Genomic DNA, 16,894 nt, shown 5'->3' on the forward strand with positions numbered 1-16,894 from the left:
AGTGGTCAAGATTGGGATGGGGTATTGGTTCTAAAGTTCCCTCCAGCAGAGGGGAATGAGGGAGTAGCCATGAGGGTAGAGCAGATGGAAGATTCGGTGGTTCCGTCCTGTTCTATGACCATCCTGGAGTTGAACTTTTGTGGCAAATCAGAATCAGAAACACACTTGTCACATCTTCTAGAGAAATAGTCTGATAATTTTCACCAATCTTTAGAGACTCCTTTGCCTATACTGTTGTCATGGTTGGAGCCTCTCTAAATTCCTTTTTCCAATGAACGCAAGAGTTCCTTTGTGTTAGTTCCGTTTTTAATACCAGATGGGAGAATCAAGATAGGAAGAAAAATCTCTCACATTCTGACCTCAAACCACTCAACAGGGCTCGCTTTAGGGCTGGAGGTCAAATAAGATGAGCAAGATTAGGTTCTGATTTGGGAGGAGTTCTTGGTCTGGTTGAGGAGACAGATTGCAAAACTCAGTAAAGCAGTGGAACTCAACAGTAGTCAAGCTGACCTCAAAGTAGGTCACTTCTAATGGCAGTGCCAGGAGGTAGTCTGAAAGGAGGGTTTTAGCACCCTCATAATCTCCACCACCCCATTCCTGTTCTTTGATGATATTTCCATTTTTAGAAATTATCTTAAAGGATTTTTTTAAGGTTTACGTATTTCTTCCATGAGTGAGCAAGTGAGTGAGAGAGGGAGACTACCCCCAACAGGGTCTTGAAGCCAAGATAAGACCCTAGCTTTTGGCCAGCCCTGGATCATGGGAAAGCCTCTGCACAGTGTACAGTCTCTGGACTTGATCTGCAAAACTTTCCATGTTGGATAGTCTTGCAGAGGATCACGTTTTACAGCTGCAGCACACTCTGGCCCCACAGAACTTTTTTTTTTTCTCTTTTTTTTTTAATAAAATCATCACTGTGGTAGCCAGACTTCTAAAATGATTCTCAATCACCCACACTCTATAGGATCCCCTCCTCTCTGAGAGGAGCTGAAAGTTGTGAATATGATACCACTCCTGTGATTATGTTATGTTAAATAGCAACAGGGAGATTATTCTGGGTGGCCCTGACTTAATCAGGTAATCCCTCAAAAGCATTTTCTCAGGGTGGTCAGGAGGAAGAAAGCAGTGAGACCTGCTTCTGCTGGCCTGAAAGAAAGCCAACTGCTGTGTTAGCACTGCTAGTGGTGAGGGGTACCGCTGAGAGTGTCATGGTGACAGCTAAAGTGCAAACAGGGATCTCAACCCTTCAACCTGAAAGAGTTGAATTTGGTCAACAACCTGAGGAGCTCAGAAGTGGATTCTTCCCTTAGAGTCTCCTTAAGGGAATACAGACTGGCCGAAACCATGATTTCAAAGTCAAGCCGGTCTTGGACTTATGACCTACAGAACAGTGAACTAATAAATGGGTGTTTTGGAGCCAGCAGGGGGCTTGGTGATTAAAGCTCTGGATTTCCAGATGACTGACTACAGTTCAAGTCCCAGACCTGGCAACTTGCTTTCTCACTTTGCTGCTCTCTCTCTCTCTGTCTCTCTCTGGCCAAATTAAAAAAATAAATAAATAAATGTAACTAAGTAAATAATTTAAAAATAAAAAATAAATGGATGTTGTTTTAAGCTGATAAATTTGGGATCATTTGTGATGCAGCATTAGAAAACTATTACAATGATTCTTGTACAACTATAAGATGAACAAATGTCAAATCCATCATTTAACTCATTTATTAATGAAGAAATCCAACAGTTTTTACAACTGGTTCAAAGGAGAAGTCACAGAACTCACATGTGGGCAATCAAGAATTTAGAACTAGATACAAAAGTAGTCAGTATCCACAGAGCAATGAATTAATTGGGTCTCCAGTGGACAAAACTCATTTTCATTTCTATGGACAGGAATTATTTGCATTGCTATCAGTGTTTTACAATTTAGAAAGCTGTAAGATAGCTCAAAAACAATAACAACAGTAGATCCCCAACAGGGCACTCTAGAGGGACCAGCAGTTGGGGTAATGGGTACGTTGCTGGACTCCCATGTAGTCGACCAGGGTTTGAGTCCCAGACCCGGTGGCTTAAACTCACGCCGGGTGCGTGTACGTGCGTGCCCAAGATCCCGAGAGGAGAATGGAGAAGGGATTGTGGTGTGGCCATTTCCCCTGGGGGGTGATTTCTCACTTTCTGTCTCTTTCGGGAGAGCTCACACGCCCTATAGCAAAAACCTCTCCAAAAAAAAAAAAATAGAGGAAAAGAACAGGGCACTTTAGAAGGACATCAAGTGATTTTCTCCCCCATTTCAGTCTTACAATTTTTCTTGATAAGTGGCATGAAATTGCAGCTTCAAGATAGGCCACTGCTGCTGTCCACATCCTTTCCAAGCTCATCTGTCTCCACTAAAGCCTGTCACTGAGACATGGTGGTTTAGTCACCAGCTGGCATTCAGTGAGGCCCAGGACCAGAGGGACTCAGCCCAGGCTTGCCCATTTACAAGCCCTTTCGTATCATTATCTGGTGCATTGCTTGGTCTTCTCAGAAGATTCCTATGGGTAAGGCAGAACAGGTAACAGCATCCTCGTCACACTGTTAGGGAAACTGAGGCCCAGAGAGGAGCCAGGGCCTGTTCTCGGCCACTTAGAATTGGTGACGAGGCTTGGGTATACCCCTGGGTCCCATCCCTCCCCGTTCAGGGCTTGTCTTTCCACTCCCCCCAACAGCCTCCTTATCCGCAGGCAGGGGAACTTCGGTCGCCTAGCGCCTTCTCTCCTTGCTAGTGAGTCAGCCATGCCTCCACACTGCAGGGCTTGGCATCTGGCTTGGGGATTGGCTGTGGCCTTGGATGCCCTTGTCCATGTACAGAGCCTGCACCCCTGCCCCCACTACGCCCTCTTCCCTTTGTGCACTGAGCACATTCACGCCTCTGTTCCCTTCTCTGGCTTTGACAGCCCCCAGAATGACACCCAGACGTGACTTGCCTGATCCTGCTGTGACAAGGCCACCTGCTCTGCCTCCTGAGCTGCCCAGCCTGGCCACTCGCCTCTACTGGTTTCCCATTGGCATGTGGCTGGGAAGTCATCTGTGAGGCCAGGCAGGCCAGTCTGCTGGAGCCCCGACCCAAGCCGGCCTCCTGAGCAGTGCCAAACGCAGATGGTGCAGGACAAGCTGTTGATGCCAGGTCAGGCAGCTGGCTGGCAAGCTGGCCACCTGCTCGGCTCACAGAGTGTGAAGTTCTGGTTGTGCTTTGCCTTTTGAATCCTGGAACCAAAACTGTCAGAGCCAAGAAGTTTTGGAAAGAGACTAGTCCAGCCTTGCACTATTCAGATGGGGTCGCTGAAGCCCAGAGAGGAGTTGAGCCCTGTTGAGGGCCATGCTCATAGCTGGGAGCCTGGGTGTTCGTGCTGGGTCTTCCAGGTCAAACAGGAATTTAGTATTGATCTTATGGTTTGCTTCTGGGAGACCCTGTGGCTGCAGATTACAGGGAAGAGGTACAGGCTGATCAAGACTCTTTGGGGGCCAGCAGGTGACATGGTGATTAAGACACTGGATTCCCACATGGTTGACTGGTTTGAGTCCTGGACCCAGCAGCTTGAAACTCACACCAGGTATGTGTGAATGCATGCCCAAAATCTTGGGAGGAGAATAGAGAAGGGATTGCGGCATGGTCATCCACAAGTGATTTCTCATTTTAACCTCTTTCTGACTCTCTCTAGAGAGTGCATATGCCCTACGGCAAACCTTAAAAACAAAACAAAACAAAAGTATTTGATTTGCTAGGGAAGCAGGAAGTCTGGGTCCTGGAGTCAGGCATCAACTCAGGTGTATGACGTCAGTGTCTCGGCTTCCTCACTCACTGTCCCCTTCCCTAAATGTGTGACAGCTCAATGTCGACTGAATATAGGCCACACTTAGAGCACACAAACACGCACACACCCCCAGATATTTTCAGTGATACTTACGAAAGTTTTAGAAAGCGGCGACTGTGTGGAATTACGGAGAACCATATGGAAGTAATGTAACTAAACTCTTAGAAATTTACCTTCGTTAAAAATGTCATAATATAGAAATGATCTTAAATGCTATTTAATGAGTTACTGATCTTAACAAAATGGAATCTCCCTTTTACATATTCGAAAATACATCTTATTTATTGAAATTGTAATAACTTTTAAAGAGGTCCAGATGTCTCGGGCAATTCTGCAGCATGCAGCACACACAGTTTTCAGACGTGTTGCAGTCTACTCTGTGGCTTAATAACAGAATACCTGGAACTGGGAGGTTTAAAGGAATGGAGGCTTACTTAACTCTTAGTTTTGGTGGTCCAAGGTCAAGGGGCTGCAGCTGATGAGGGTCCTCTTGCTGGTGGGGGGCTCCCTGCAGAGTCCTGAGGCGGGTGCAGGGCAACACATGGTGAGACGGAGTAAGGACAGATCGAAACATGCGTGTCTGCCTCTGTGTCCGCTTCTTTTTTTTTTTTTTTTTGGAGGGTTTTTCCCTTTAGGGCCCTCGCCAGACAGACAGAGAGAGACATAGAGACAGAAAGCGAGAAATCACCCCCCAGGGGGGATGGTCACGCCGCAATCCCTTCTCCTCCATTCTCCTCTCGGGATCTTGGGCACGCACGCACACGCGCCCGGCGTGAGTTTTAAGCCACCGGGTCCGGGACACGAACCGCGGTCGACTACGTGGGAGTCCAGCGACATAGCCATTACGCTAACTGCTGGTTCCCTGTGTCCGCTTCTAAAGCTACTGGGCGTCCATCACGGGGCCCCAGCCAGATAACTTTAATCCTAACCACCTCTGAAAAGCTCCACCTCTTAATACCATAGTCAGATTAAGTCATCACCCTCTTAATACCATCACAATAGGGACCAAATCTCAGCATGTGAATATTTAGGGAGATACATTCAAAGCACAGCAAAATGTGTTGTTGTTTCCTTTTTTTGTTTTTTGGTTTTTGTTTTTATCAAAAGGGATGGAGCCAGAGACAGAGAGAAGGGAGGGAACAAGGAAGGAAGGAGAGAGGGAGGAAAAGACTGTGGAAACAGCCCTTCGACTTCCTTCACGGGGCTCATTCTACTTGTGATGCCATCTGGGCTGAGGACTCCACCTCTGTGGTCTGTGTTCCTTCATCAAAGCAAGCGTTGGGCGCTACTGCAAGAGAAGCGTTGAGTGGGCAGATGGTCACTGCATTATTTATCTTTCCGTTACCCTGGGCTCAGCCTTCAGGTGCTGACATCTGAAGCCAAACCTCTTCCTCAGTCTAAGTCTCAGTTTCCAGAACGAGGGAGTTGGACCGGATGAGTCTAAGCTCACTTCCCATTTCCCCAATCTGTGAGCGAGCCTCTGGCAGGCTGGTTGTGAAAAAGCAGAGAGATCATGTCGGGACCGAGAACGTTCCAGTGCCCAGGTTTGAAAAGAGACAGCTCCCTCTTTCTTTCTCACCATTTGCCCACAGCTACAGAGTCATGTCATTCAGCCAGCTTCTGGGGACTTCTGATCACCCTCTCCACATTGTGAAGCCTTTTGTCCTATGCGCCTGGAAGTCCTTGAGCTCATCTTTGACCCTCTGCCCGTCGGCGTGTTCCTCGTGTGTCAGAGCAGCTGTTGGAAAGGGAAACAGTTGGATCTAGACAACCGAGGAGGGGCTGGAAATGCAGGAAACGCACATGGCTTCTTTTGTGGGTTATATTAAAATGTACCTGCAGGCTTTTTATTTCTGATCCTAAAGTAGCTTCATAGTGTCTCTGAAGCAAGGATGTGCGGGGATGGCCCGAAGACCCAAATTCATGCTATAGGAAAGGAAAGGAAGTTTCTGCATGAATATGTAAATATTTGCCCCCACTGGGGAGGGGGAAGGCGGGATTATAGACACAAGCTCGGTGGATGGTTGTGGCAGGGCCCACTTCCACGGCATCCACAACTGAATCACACCCTCGGTCTTGTCACACCAGTTTCTGCTCCACAGCACTCCCCCACCCTGTGCATTAGGTTTTTATGAGGCCGTTTGGACCAAGTGTGCTAGGTGGCTGTGACAAAGGGAGAGACAGTGCAGTAAAGGCCATGCAGCAGGAAGCTCCTGTCACGAGGCCAGCATTCGGAGAAGCCGAGGTATGTAAATGTGAGCATTTGTGCCCAGGAGGTGAGGGGACCAAACATCTCCGAGACTGGCATGTAAGAGTCGTCACCTCTTGGCTGGCACACTGGAGACTGAGGCTTGAGCTGTGACTTGCTCGGGGTTCCACCGCTGTGCAGAGGCAAAGTGAAGAGGGAAGCCAGGATCTGGCCTAGCCTGCACCTCGCTTGGCCTTACCATGTGGCCTCCTGGGGCTCACTCTTCAAGCCCAGAGCACAGAGCTCGGGAGACAGGGCATGTTATCTGTACAGGTCTAGAATCTTCAGCCATTTAGGAGGAGCAAAGGAATAAGTAGATTTCTTGGGTCAAGACGTGGACAATGAAGATACTTGCCATGGGTAGGGGGAATGTCTCTTATCTTGGATCAAATGTACATTTGACATCCACTGTCTGGAAAGTGCAGACACTGGTAAGGCCCACAGGGCCCAGCAGAGAATCGTGCTCTGGCCTGGGAGGCAGGGAACTGGGGTGCCTGGTCTGGTTCTGTCTCTGCCTCCCAGTCTTCGCCCATTCAGTGCTGAGTGCCTGCTCTGAGGGGTCTCCACGAGGTTCATGAAAAATGCGGATTATGAAATACTATGCGTGGATTTCTTTTTTCTCTTCTTTCTTCTTATTTTTTTAATGGTAAACTCGTGCCTCAATTCCACTTTTCTATTTACTTTTTTTTTTAGAATTTTAAAATTTCATTTTATTTATTTTAATTTGACGAGAGAGAGAGAGAGAAAGTGGGAAAGCAAGCCACCAGATCTGGGATTTGAACCATGGTCGGCCATGTGGGAGTGTCCAGCACCTTAACCATCACGCCACCTGCTGGTCCCTCTATTTACTTTTTAAAGCCCTCTGGTGTACACTAAGCCGTACCTGAGCAGCATCCATATGCCATGCCTCCTTCTGTCCTAATGTTATCTGAGGAGGAGCTTCTGTGCCACCCCCCTGCTTCTGTGGATGGGAGGGTGGATGTGCACACTGGAGTCCTCCTTAAAGCCCCTCTCATTAGATCCATAAGACAGTCTTGTCAGGTAGGGCTTGGCTGGTGACTGTCAGATCAGGCAACTGAGGCCTAAGGAGTGCTCCAGCTAGAATCTGACTCCAAAACTGTATCCCTTAACCCCAGCACCCTGCTTCTCAGGCCTCTGCTCACTGTTCATCCTGTCTCTGAACTCTCTCAACAGCTCTGTGGCTTATGATGGCCAGAGGCTGGGCAGGGAAACCAGATCTGAGGGAAAAGATCTGTCCCTGGAAACCTCAAGACTGCTTGGTGGGGAGACAGGGTGTAGTGGGGGAATGCCTGAACAAACCCCCCAGAATGCTGTGGGCAGAAGCAGGGCCCTTCTTAATCCCAGGTAGCCTGTGCTGAAGGTGCTGAGCAAAGCGCAGCAGGAGGGAGCGAGGTCAGCCCTCCTTTGCACACCTGCCAACTGCGTTAGCTGCCCAACACCAACTGCAAGGCCACGTGCCTCCAGGAGAGCTGATAAGACTAGCGTGCCAAGATGAGCGGTCAGAGCGACGCAGGGTGGTGAGATGTCATGAGAAGGACACAGACATCCCTCTGCCTCGTCCATCCCTCAGATGGGATGACCTGCTGTGACCTGCCATTGCCCCACGCAGGCCCTCTCCTGGAGCTGCATCCTGCAGACAACTTGGCAGGAGTACGAGCCCAGACTTCTCCCCAGCACCTGGAAGGGGGAGGAGACCTCAGCCAATAGGAGCTGGAGGGGAGCAGCCAGGGGCAGCCCTGAAGGGGGCTGAGCAGAGGCTACTAGCTGAGCTGCCCTGTCCCCAGGAGCCTCACGCTCTCACTGGAGTCAGGGACTCTCACATCCTCTCAGTGTGATGGAGGAAGAGGATAGGGAAATGTTAGGGAACTCCAGAGCTAGCTGGGAGAGCCTGGGGATGGGGACTTCAGGTGGTTATGAAGTTCTTATTTTGAGTCACTCTCTGGAATCCCAGGCCTGGAGATGAACAGATCTGTAGGCTCCCCAAAAAGTCCAGGATGTGGGCAGGGACCTAATTGTACTCACCATTCTGCTGCAGAGTCAGGGCATGGAAGCACAGAGGATTTGACTGGTGGAGCAGGTCAAGGAAGTCCATGTGATCTCAGGACACAGTGAGTAATGGTGTGGAAGCTTCAGGGAGGAAAGGCTAGTGCTCACACTGCGGCCATGGCGCGCAGGGAACTGATGGAGCAGGAGGGCAGGGGTGAGGGGACAGGAAAGGAGTGCCCGGCAAGCTCAGCACAGGAAACCAAGCCCTCCAACATTTTAGGCAGAAAGGGATTTAACCGAGGGCACCAGGTGCTTTTTCAGATATTGAGAGGCATTACGGGTTGCACGTTTTCATTGCCTTCAAAATTCAGGTTGAAATTTAGTCCCCAGTACAACAGCGTGGTGGTGAGACAGGAGCTGGACCCCATTTACAGGTGGCTAGAGCGGCCCTCCACACCCCAGAGGAGAGCCCCTGCTGTGTGGCTCTGGACAACTCCTCTTCTCTTAGTTACCATATTCCTCTGACCTTAGACATATACATCTTGTTCTAGAATAATCATGACCCAAAGCTTCTACACAAGAATCTCCTGTCCTTTGTACCCACTCTAAAATTAGGAGAATAATTGGACCCATCCATGTCTGTGCCCTGCCCTACCACGAGGGGACTGCACATGGGAGGCTCACCTAGAACAAGTCTGGACAAAATAAAAACCCCTTGCCACAGTTGTTCCTCGGCAACCCATTCTCCGGGACCCCTCCCTTATTCTTGAGAGGTCTGTTTTTCCTTTTCTCTCCTTCAACAAACTCCCCGCTTTGCTATACCCACTCTCTAAGTCCGCGTTTCTAATTCTTCCTGAGTGTGGGGAAGAACCTGTGCCCTGATCACATCTGCATCCCTGTGTTCCGGCATCATGGGCCTTTGAAGAGGTGCTGAGGTCAGGAGGGTTCCTCCCATGTGAGTGGGCTTAAGGCCCTTGTGAAAGAGACTTCAGACAGTTTGGCCCTCTCCCATTCCCCTCCTTTTCACCAAGTGAGACGGAGACACAGCATCCTTCTCTCTGAGAGGTGATGTGGCCGCTAGGCTCTGCCTGAGAGGCAGAGAGCAGCCCTCACACAACCTGGTTTTGGACTCCCCATCCTCCATAACCTCAAGAAATAAGTTCTGGCATTTCATTGTAGCAGCACAAACGGACTAAGACAGAAACGCCGAGGAGCAGGCTCCAAGCTGGTCGGCAGGAAGAATTCAGCACAATATGGAACCCACCCGCTTGGGGTTGCTGATGCCTCAGAGCCCCATGGAGGCTCTGCTCAAATGAAAAAGCAGAAGCTGCCACCGTTGCTGCCGCAGCTACAAAAGGCTCTGAATCCTGGGGAGCTAGAGAATGGGCAGGGAGCACCGCTGCTGGGAAACCTCATGTTTCTGACCTTGCTTGCCAGAAGGCAGAGCCAGCGGTGGAGGGAAGCACACCCTCCTCACTTCTGATTTCCACTCATACAAGTGCACCCAATGGATGCGTCTACTTCACTTTCATGACTCTGGGGATACAAGAACCTGGGCAGTATAGTTTTAAACTGTCCAACCTCTCCAACTGGGAGGAGGGCAGAGGGGAGCAAGCCACCTCCCAGGGCCCTCCAGGGAACTATGTTCTGGAGACCGTGGACCCTCTAGGAATTCAGACACAGAGGATCAAGGCTCTCGGAAAGAGTCATACCTCAGAACACACAGCAAACAGAGACAGGGAACCAGACCATGCCTCAACCAAGCCTGCCTGCCTAGATGCAGGGGATAAAAGATCACAGCTGCTTAGAGCCAGAAAATATTCTCTGCTCTCCGTCTGGAAGGTGGAGAGCGTTAGCAGGAGATGGGAATTTCAGTCCAAATGCAGTTGAGATCATATCTTGGCTTTGTTCCCCGCGAATGCACAGTTATTTGTATTTCAGCATAAAATTCTAACTCCCAGAACCTGATTAACAAAGGCAGTGCACGATGCATTTCCCCAGAGGCCAGCCAGATGGAAAGCCCAACGGAATTTCACTTTGAAGTGTTCTGTGTTATCTGACTCATTTGCAAAAGAAATGAGCTTTATGGGATGTTCAAATGTTTCCAGACATAACCAGTTGCCCCCAAGCGAGAATAAAGTTATAATCTCTCCTCCACCTTGTGCACAGGCAGGCGGGCATGGATGTACACAGCACTGTTAGAATCAAGGCTTGTCTCTTCTCCGGGCTCTCCGGGGGACATGCAGGAGGGGGAATCAAAATAAAAACACCTTGGCTCAAGAAATGATGGATTTGTTTTTTCTCCACTTTGACAGCGGGATCAGAATGACTGTACGGCTGGTCTAATAAATTACACGCTCGTTTGTCATTAGGATAATGCAGAAGAGGTGACTGGATACGGCCAGTCATGCAGTCTCTAAGGCTCCGTTGTGACCGGAGGAGCGGATTTGGTTTCGAAGCTCAGCCCTGCTAATTTCCAGCTTTGTGGCCCTAGAAAAGTAGCTTCTGCCCTCTGAGCCTCAGTTTCCTTTTCTGCAAAACAAGCATATGAAATACTGATCTCAGGTTACGAGATGGGTGTGAGAGAGCTTCAGAAACCACAGTGGGCTGCGCACATGTTAAACTCCCCGCTCTTCATGCCTGGTGATCCTGCCACCCTGCATCACGCCCTCCCCTGAATACCACGAGAATTCCGTTTGTCTCTGCTTCTGCTATCCCCCTGCTAACAATGTCTTCTTCTGCCTATCACCCCACATCCTTGACAGCAGCTGCTGTTATCTCTTTTTTTCCCTTCCCCAGGGAGTGAGGGGGTGGGCTAAAGTGGACATTGCCCATTGTGGGTTTGGAAGGTGGTTCTGTTTACTTCTCAGTAACTCACCATTGCAGGGCCCCTGGAATACTAGGACTGAAAGGGCACTCAGGGATCATCTAGACCAAATCTCACTGATAGGATAGGAAAATGGAGGCTGAGAGGGGCCAAGGTGTATGTCCACCTGTGCCAGAAACCTCAGCAGGTGGGTCAAGGAGACACGTAGCACCCAGGCCACTGGGCAGTGCCCCCGCTAGTCAGATTCTTGGGTCTTCTCTGTTTTCATCATTGTATTTATTAGCCAGGGTTCTCCAGAGAAACAAAACTGACAGGAGATCCATAATGACATTTAGACCTATACCTATAATTATATCAATCTACATCTATCTACTAAGGACAGAAGTCTGACTGCTTTTTCCTGTTTTCCAAAATTCTTTCCAGAGGGCCTGGAGGGAGTCGTGCCCACAAGCATTAACAGACCATTTTGAACCACTGGTAATAGGGTTATTCGTACAACATGTCCCTGACATAGTATCTTTGTGATGTATATATATTAAGCCTCTTTATCTTTGTTAAAGTACATTCCTTTTGGGGGCCAGCCGGTAGCATGGTAGTTAAGGACACTTGGTGGTGGTGTGGACCTTCCCACAAGACCACAGTTTGAGCTCTAGACCTGGTGGCTTACCTTCTCGCTTTTCCTCTTTCTCTCTCTGTGTCTCTCTCTGGGCAAATTAAAATAAATAAGTGAATCAATAAGTAAACAATTCTTTTTCTAAAAAGTACATTCCTTGTTGATTTCAGCAACCTTCTTTTCCAATTAACAACCTAAAAACTAAAAGCCACCTACAACTTACAAACGCCTCCCTCAATGTGTCCTGCCTTTTTGGACGAGACCAATGGAAAAACTCTTCACTAAATTGCAAACTCTGTCTCTCTCTCTCAAAATCAAACAGAAGGAACCCCTGTATCTCCTCACTCCTAGAAAGGCATGTTTTGCTTCCTCTCCGGGCCTAGATCACTCAGATTTGTGCTTAGGAATAAATTGCATTATTATTTTTGCAGAGATAGTTATTTCCATCAACACTATCATCTATTTAGCGAGAAATTTATTATAAGGTGGTTATGTAGACTGAAAGGCCAAAATCTGCAGAGTCTATGTCCCAGGCATAAAGGAATTTAAAGAGAGGTGGATTGGACTTCTTTCAAAGATTCAAATATTTCTTTCTTTTTTTTTTTAAAGAATTGTTTAATTTAATTAATTAATTAATTAATTTTAATTTGACTAGAGAGGGACAGAGTAATAGAGAGAGGGAGGGAAGGGGGAGGGGGAGAAAGAGAGAGAGAGAGAGAGAAAGTGAGAAAGCAAGCCGCCAGATCTGGATTCAAACTGCAGTCCACTACATTGGAATTCAGCACCCCTAACCACCATGCCACCTGCTGGCCCCAGGTGTTGCTTTTATTGTGAGGTCTTGTCATGAATATTTAGGAGGGGAGGTCTGTCTTAGTAGCTGGCTCTTTTGTTTGAATCCGTGGTTCTTTGCCATACTTGCGTACTTCTTGTCAGGTAAAGGTTTTTTTTTTTTCCTTTTTTTTTCCTGAGAGGTTTTTGCTATAGGGCGCATGCGCTCGCCAGACAGAGAGACAGAGAGATAGAAAGAGAGAAATCACCCCCCAGGGGTGATGGCCATGCCACAATCCCTTCTCCTCCATTCTCCTCTCGGAATCTTGGGCACGCACGCACACGCGCCTGGCGTGAGTTTAAGCCACCAGGTCCGGGATGCAAACTGCAGTCAACTACGTGGGAGTCCAGCAACATAGCCATTACGCTAACCGCTGGTCCCTTGTCAGGTAAAGGTTTGTACCTGGTTGAGAGGAGTCAATAGCACCCAGTGTGAACTTTGAAAGTATGGGCATGCAGGTGGCGTGGTGGTTAAGGGCACTGGACTCCCACATGGCTGCATGTGGTTGGAGGCCTGGACCTGGTGGCTTGCTTTCTCTCTGGTCAAATTAAAATAAGTAAATAAATAAAGTTAAGTAAAATTCTTAGGGAAAAAAGAAAGGAAGAAAGAAAGAAGAAAGAGAAAGAAAGAAAGAAAAAGAAAGAAAAAGGAAGGAAGAAAAGAAGGAAGGAAGGAAGGAAGGAAGGAAGGAAGGAAGGAAGGAAGGAAGGAAGGGCATGCGCATAAGGATGATTTTGTCCATATCAGTTTATTGTCCTGAGGGGGAAAATGAAATGGGATGATGACCGAGCATCCCAGAGAATTCCTGTGTGGTATACAGAACTGCAGGAGGGAAGATAGTGACTGTCTGCAGGTGTTTTGAAGAAAGCTTAGGTAATAAAAGTAGAAAATCTCTCCTCTCTTGGTGCCAGAGGGTCTGGCTGTGATCCCTGGTAACAGTTTTTGATGTGTCAAGTGTCTCCTTTGTTGACACATTGAGACTTCCTGCTCATGATACCTACCTACAGCAGTCCTCCTTTCCCTCATTGTTACAACCCATGAGCCCAGGGCTTAGTCCTTGGAAGCTTTCTCTCCGCTCTCCACACTCCAATGCTCTCCTCTGACTCAAGGCTTTAATACCACCTAATCGCTAACAATTCCGAAATTTACCACCACACCCAAACTTTCCTCTTAGACCCAGGTTTGGACCCGGTTTGGATATCTAAATTTACTGGTCAGCTTAGGCTGCGATAACAAAACACTTTGCATTGTGTGGCTTAAACAATAGAAGTTGTTTTCTCCCTGCTCTGGAGGCTGGAAGTCTGAGAGTAGCATGTCAACACAGTCATCCTCTGGTGAGGGCTCTCCTTCTGGCTTGTGGATGGCCACCTTCTTGTTACGTCCTCACATGCAGAAAACAAGCTCAAGCTGTCTTTTTTTTTTTTTTTTTTTTTTTAATCAGGACACTAAAACTATCAGAGGGTTTCACCAGCATGACATGATCAAAACCTAATTAACTCCTGGGAACCAGCGGTTAGCGTAATGGCTATGTCGCTGGACTCCCAAGTAGTCGACTGCGGTTTGTATCCCGGACCCGGTGGCTTAAAACTCACGCTGGGCACGTGTGCGTGCGTGCCCAAGATCCCGAGAGGAGAATGGAGGAGAAGGGATTGCGGCGTGACCATTCCCCCTGGGGGGTGATTTCTCGCTTTCTGTCTCTATGTCTCTGTCTGTCTGGCGAGCGCATGTGCCCTATAGCGAAAATCTCTCCAAAACAAAAACAAAAACAAAACATACATCCCAGATTTGATCTCTTCTCACTACCTTCATTGCTACTACCAAAATCTAAGCTACCCCCACAGCTAACATGACCTAGACATTCTGCTCCTACCCTAGACTGCCTACAGCCCGCTATGCATTAACACCTAGAATGACCCTCTTAAAACCCGTAGCAGATGGGGCCAGCAGGCGGCATAGTGATTATGGTGTTGGACTCCCACATGGCCAACACAGTTGGAGTCCCAAACCTGGCAGCTTGGAACTCATGCCAGGCACATGTGCGTGAGTGCCCAAAATTCCTAGAAGAGGATGGAGAAGGAGGGATTGGGAAATGGTCATCCCCCAGGGGGGCGATTTCTCTCTCTCTCTCTCTCTGTCTGTCTCTCTCTCTGTCTCCCTCAGTCTCTCAAGTGAGCTCACTTGCCCTATGGCAAAAATCTCTCAAAACAAAACAAAACCACAGCAGAGCAAGGTATGTGTTGTTTTGATTTTTGCTTTGTTTTGTTTTCTTACAGAGGTTCTTTATTACACAGGAATAAGAAACAAATTATACATTGGCACTGTACTGTTGGTATTTTAGAGGGTGCTGCTGTTTTAGAAGGTCTTATAGAAACACTTTTCTATTGCTCCAAGTTAATAGTGAGTGCCGAACACCTCTGCAAACCTTTCAGAGAATAACCTGTTTTAGGTAGACAGTACAAGCTTCAAGACATACTGACGTATGATCAGAGACTGTGTGTCTTAAGTTCTCATACATGGCCTCATCTGAAGTTTGGTTTCTTTTGTTTTCTTTCCTTTTTTTAAAAAAAAGAATTATTTATTTTAATTTATTCATTTATTTTAATTTGACCAGACAACAAACACACACGCACACACACACAGAGCAAGTGAGAAAGCAAGCCACCACGTCCAGGACTTGAACCATGCTCAGCCATGTGAGAATGTCCAGCTCCTTAACCACCACACTGTTTGCTGGCTTCTGTTTTGTTTTCTTTAATTGACTTATGAGGGGTCTTTAAAAAGATCCTTGAAAATGGATATTTTGAATAAAACTATGCATGGATTTCAATTTTTATGTGTCAAAATAAACTTATACTTGAAGTCCATTTTTCCTCAGACTTTTTGAAGTCCCCTCATAATAATCGTACACATGTATGCGGTAAAATGTGATTTTTCAGTACAAGAATACAATGTATAATGATTAAAACTGGGTAATTAGCACATCAATAATCCTAACTATTTGTCATTACTTTGTGTTGGGAACATTCAAAATCCTTTTATAGCTACTCTAAGATATACAGTAAATTGTTAGCTATAGTTACCTACTGTACTTTGTAACACTAGAACCCATTCCTTTTATCTACCTGTAATTTTTTAAAATGTCTTTAAATTATTATGATCATTATTCTTCAATTTTGACTATAGAAAAAGGAAGTGTAAGAAAGCAAGCCACCAGATTCAGGACTTGAACCGTGATCAGTCATGTGGGAGTCCAGCACCTCAACCACCACACCACCTGCTGGCCCTTATAATTTTGTTTTACTAACCTATATCTCCATTTTGCCCTCCCTTTTAGACAGTAGTCACTGTTCTACTCTATTCTATGAGGTCATCCACTATACTCTTGCTCAAAACCCTCCATGGCTTGTTGCTACACTCAGAGTAAAAGTCAAGATCCCTACAGTCACCCATAATAACTACACCTAGCTCCCTGTTACCTCCTGACCTTGAATCCTCCTTTTCTCCCCCTTGCTTTATTCTGACCAATTTCCTGTGTGGTGTCTTTGCATTCTCTGACTTCTTCAAGAACTCCCATCTCAGGGCCTTTGTTCCTGCAGTCCCCCAGAAGTCCACGTGACCCACTCTCTCACCTCTGAGTCTCTAATCAAATCACATCTCTGTGAGGCCAGACCCCCTTCCTCAGCATCCTGGCACTGTCTACTTTTCTTACTGGGCCTAATTTTCTTTATAGCATTTCTTATATTTGAATGTGTTGTGTAATTTATTTATCACGTTTATTGTCTGTCTCCCCTGACTGACATCGTCAGGAAGCATTTCAATAAGGATTAGAAAACAGGCAAGGAAAAGGAAGACAAGGCAGCAGCCAGGATTTCAGCCACAAATCCAGACCCATGGCTGCCACCATTGAATCCTGGGTGTGCCACCTGCACCGTCAGTATCAGGTCTTGGGCACTGCTGCTGGCTCCACTGGCCCTGAAAACTCAGTGTTGCTGCAGGTCAGGGCCAGAAGTGGATTTTTCACAGATGCGACTTCTTTATATCAATAGGCCTGTCCAAGGCAGCTGCATCGACTTGGCAGAGCCGAGGCCCTAGCAGCAAGGGAGGCTGGGAAAGCAGCTTGGTTCCACACATAGAAAGGGGCCTCAGACACGGAGCAGCCAAAGAAGATAGATGTCTGCTTCATTTATTGGGGTAGATTAGGCCATGAAGGAAGCCCGAACAGTTCTAAGAGCTGGGAAATGTATAGGCCCTCTTCTTCTTTTTTTTTTTTAACTACAACAGTTGACAGTTTTATTTTCACATTTCACAATACAAATGAAAACTTCACTTTTTTGTCCCACTTCTCTCCTCCGAAACTACTTTTATTTTTAATTTGTTTTAATAGGAAGGGGTAGAAAAATCTTTGACATGCTGTTAGAAAAAGTTACAGCACCATGATCTCCTGGGGAAGTAGAGCAAGTTAATACAAAACTGACCTAAAGAGTCTTCCCCCGATCCTTATCTGTCTGGCCGAGTCCTT

Source organism: Tupaia chinensis, unplaced genomic scaffold (genome assembly GCF_000334495.1).
Source record: "Tupaia chinensis unplaced genomic scaffold, TupChi_1.0 Scaffold000104_1, whole genome shotgun sequence".
NCBI classification, from domain to species: Eukaryota; Metazoa; Chordata; class Mammalia; order Scandentia; family Tupaiidae; genus Tupaia; species Tupaia belangeri.